This window comes from Cibotium barometz, chromosome 22 (assembly GCF_041138505.1).
Source record: "Cibotium barometz isolate CiBa-2024 chromosome 22, ASM4113850v1, whole genome shotgun sequence".
Lineage (NCBI taxonomy): Eukaryota > Viridiplantae > Streptophyta > Polypodiopsida > Cyatheales > Cibotiaceae > Cibotium > Cibotium barometz.
In genome coordinates this window covers 47,866,069-47,870,949 of record NC_141067.1, presented here as the reverse complement: position 1 = coordinate 47,870,949, position 4,881 = coordinate 47,866,069, and positions in this window count along the sequence as shown.

The following is a 4,881-nucleotide window of genomic DNA, read 5'->3' as shown; positions in this document are numbered from 1 at the left end:
TTTGAGATTCGGGTCGGCCGTCCTTCGACGACACACAGGGAATGCCACGAATAAAGAACGAGATTTATGACCTCTAGGAGCCAGGTGGTCAAACAACCCAGAGAGGATAACATTCAGAAAGAGGCATACTCAGGATAACCACAATGTCCAATGTGGAGGTTGGGTGGATGGGCATTAGAGAAAGCCTTGGATTGTCTGGATTTTGCCCATTATGACTAACCTTGTTGTCGAGCATGGTGTGATGATGATAAAATCTTTGAGATAGAAACATACATGGTGATTGATTGAGATTTTATGATTTAAATGATAGAGATTTATATTATGTGAATGTTTGTTTGAGATTACATGATTCTTTGCTTATGTAATAAGAATCTTAGATATGGCATGCATGCTTGTTTTGTAAGATTCCTCCCCAGCCTCTCAAAATGTCCAGCATCTTCCCCCTATAAGCATCTTCCCCCTTTAATCAATTCCCTCTTCAGAAATATAAGAGATCTCGTCTTTGCCTGTTTTGACATAGAGAGAGAAAATATTCTAGAGAGAGAATATTCAGAGTATGAATATTTTTGGATAGAAAAATAACTCATCTTATTAAAATAAGTTTCCCTGAAACAGAAATTCAAAAAGAACTTTCCAATGTGCAATTGAAATTAATTGGAAATGGGTATGAAGGACCTTAGCCTAAGGGTCTAGATTTTTAGAAATTTTTGGATTATGGTCCAATTAAGGTTCCTATGGGCCAATAGCATCAATCCATGTGTAGGGAGGAGATAAATCCAATTTGTAAAAGAAGATACCCAAAAATGAGTAAATGCTCACATAAGATGAAGAGTTGACTATGTACAAGGTTTATTAGTAAGAAACTATGAGTAATATCAAAAATATGAGATATTTTGTGTATAATGATTCCATTTTGACACATATGTAAGGAAGGGGAGTCGCTTAAAGGAGGTGCATACTTCACATGCTTGAATGAGTTTTAAACTCAAAAATAATGTGATATTTTTATCTCTCCTCTCTCTTGAACCAAACCAAATCAAAATGGAACCAAACTGAATTAAAAAGTAACCAAACTAGGTCCAAATCTAGTCCAAATTCAACCAAACTAAAATCTAGAAAATTCTAGAAATCAGTTAGCTTTGGTTAGAGCTTCCCTCTCCTATAAATAGAACATGAATCCTTTGAAAAAAATAGGAGAATTTTACTATACTAAAGTTATGCTGAAATAATGCTAATTTCTACTATTCTCTAAAATTCTCTCCAAATTGGAGACATTGGAGCTTCCCTCTTTCTTCAATCCCCATTGGTGTCTCCATCAACATACTAAACCAATTGATTGGTTGGGGGCCTCTACCATGAACAAAGAATCAAGCAATTCGTAAGGTAAATGGTGAATTTAGATCTTTTCTATAATTTCTCAATGTTTCTCTCTTCTCAACCCCTCTCAAGCTTGAGAAGCTTAATTGGAATGGTTTTTGAATGCTATTGAAGTTAATTGATGAATGGTAGTGAAGAGTTACATAATTTGATGAATGCTATTGAAGTTAATTGATTAATGATAGTTAAGAATTACATAAATTTCTATTTATGCTTAATTCTAATGGTTTTATGTAATTTCTCTCTCTCACTCAAGAAATGGTCATACTCATGACCCATTCTCAATCCAAATGAAGCTTTTTATAAATCTTTTCCTTAATCCAAGATTAATCTATGCTTGAGGCCAAGTTAATGGCTTTCTTCTATGCTTTTAGTTTATGTATTTCATGAATATTGATGATTCAATCCATTATTGGGTTAATGATCCAATCAGGGATCATTCTAATCATTCCCTTAATGATAAGCTTTATCCTTCAAAATAAATTGAGATTTCTCAGTCATAGTAGCGGAGCTATGGTAAAATTTTTATAAAAATTACACATAAAATAATTTCATTCAAAGCATGAAAAGAGAACTACTTACCATATTCTAGGAATTATCATCCTAGATTAATTGAAAGATATTCATTGTAATCATAGAGAAATTGATTTTTATATTATGCATAATTGGATTTCATGCATAGAGGTATGCATAAAAGATTATTATTTTAATATAAAAGTGTTACTTTTATCATATTTGGATTTCATGCATAGAGGTATGCATAAAAGATTATTATTTTAATATAAGAGTGTTACTTTTATCATATTTGAATTTCATGCATAGAGGTATGCATAAAAGTTGATTATTTTATTATAAAAGTGTTACTTTTATCATATTTGAATTTCATGCATAGAGGTATGCATAAAAGTTGCTTATTTTATTATAAAAGTGTTACTTTTATCATATTTAAATTTCATGCATAGAGGTATGCATAAAAGATTATTATTTTTATATAAAAGTGTTACTTTTATCATATTTGGATTTCACGCATAGAGGTATGCATAAAAGATTATTATTTTAATATAAAAGTGTTACTTTTATCATATTTGGATTTCATGCATAGAGGTATGCATAAAAGATTATTATTTTATTATAAAAGTGTTACTTTTATCATATTTGGATTTCATGCATAGAGGTATGCATAAAAGATTATTATTTTAATATAAAAGTGTTACTTTTATCATATTTGAATTTCATGCATAGAGGTATGCATGAAAGTTGATTACTTTATTATAAAAGTGTTACTTTTATCATATTTGAATTTCATGCATAGAGGTATGCATAAAAGTTGATTATTTTATTATAAAAGTGTTACTTTTATCATATTTGAATTTCATGCATAGAGGTATGCATAAAAGTTGACTATTTTAATATAAAAGTGTTACTTTTATCATATTTGAATTTCATGCATAGAGGTATGCATAAAAGTTTATTATTTTATTGTAAAAGTGTAATTTTTATCATATTGGATTTCATGCATAGAGGTATGCATAAAAGATATTCTTTTTATACTAAAAGTGTGATTTTCATCATAAATGGATTTTATGCACAACTTAGATGCATAAGAGAAATTCTTTTATTCTAAAAGTGTAATTCCTACCAAATTGAATTTATGCATAGGAAGATGCATAAAAGAACGGATTTTTTAATTCAAAAGTGTTATTCTCATCCAAATTGAATTTATGCATAGGATGATGTATAAAAGATGGATTTTTAATTCAAAAGTGTCAATTCTCATCTAAATTGAGTTTATACATAGGAAGATGCATAAAAGATTGGATTGTAATTCAAAAGTGTCATTTTTATTTAAAATGAATTTATGCATAGGAAGATGCATAAAAGATTGATTTTTATTTCGAAAGTGTTAGTCTCCTTAAATGGAATTTATGCATAAATAAATGTGTAGAGAAATCTTATATCAAATATAAGAATTCTCTTGTATTCTATAAATAGATATGGGAAGTGATAGGATGTGATAAGATGCATATGAGATGAGTTAGGATGTGATAAGATGAGTTAAGATGTGATAAGATGTGTATGAGATGTGATAGGATGTGATAAGAGGTGTACGAGATGTGATAAGATGCATATGAGATGAGTTAGGATGTGATAAGATGAGTTAAGATGTGATAAGATGTGTATGAGATGTGATAGGATGTGATAAGAGGTGTATGAGATGTGATAAGATGTGATAAGATGCATATGAGATGAGTTAGGATGTGATAAGATGAGTTAAGATATGATAAGATGTGTATGGGATGAGGTAAGAAGTGTATGTGATGGGATAAGATGTATATGGGTTGTGATAAGGCGAGAATGGATGTGATGTAAAGAATAGATGTGAAGGCATATATGGCTATATGAATGAGAATGTGGAAATGGATGCATGTATGTGGATGTGTGGATGTGGAAATGGGAGTGTGGATGTATGAATGTGAAAACGGATGTATACATGTAGATGTAGATGTATAGATGTGAATGAGAATGTGGATGTAGATGTATGCATGGAGATGTTGATGTAGATATATGTAGGTAGATGTAGATGTATGGATGTGAATGTGATTATGGATGTGAATGTGATTATGGATGTGGATATATGCATGGAGATGTTGATGTATGCATGGAGATGTGGATATATGTAGGTAGATGTAGATGTATGGATGTGAATGTGATTCTGGAGGTAAATGTGATTATGGATATGGATATATGCATGGAGATGTTGATGTATGCATGGAGATGTGGATGTACGCATATAGATGTAGATGTATGGATGTGAATGTGATTATGGATGTGGATGTATGCATGGAGATGTGGATGGATGGTTATGTATGTGGATGTGGATGTATGAATGAGGATGTGAAAATGGAGGTATGCATGGATGTGTATGTAGAATAATGAACGTGAATGTGTATGGAAAATAATGTGTCGTCGATATGAGTAAATGGATGAAAATGAATACACATTCAATGGAATGTGGATTAAGTAATGTGGATTGAGGAGGGATAATGTGGAAAGACGAGTGTTCGATATAGAAACTGTATTTTGTGACTGTTTGTAAATGACCGTTTTATGTCGAGAATGCTAGGGAAGCATTTTGACCGTCTTGTGGATTAAGGTCATGGAGACCTAACTGATAAAGTTGCAACTGCTGACGGAGAGTCAATGGAGGATGTCTCGCGTAGCAAGGTCAACCGAGGTCTTGACCAGCCTCGGTTCGATTTAAATGGTGAGCTTCCGGTACGGTGGATGAGGGACCAAGGAAGCAGCCTATGAGTGAAGCGCTAGGTCACCTGCGAAGGATCCTAGAGGGTGCTGACCATACGGTGCTCGGGCTCTGGGTCGGCGAAGATACCCACACGTGCGTCGTGGAAGATATTGGAACAAGGAGTAAGAGTTGTTTTCTGAAACCGGGCATGGATCTGGTTGATTGACCTTGCTGGTCCTTAACGGATGAGTCCATGGCTC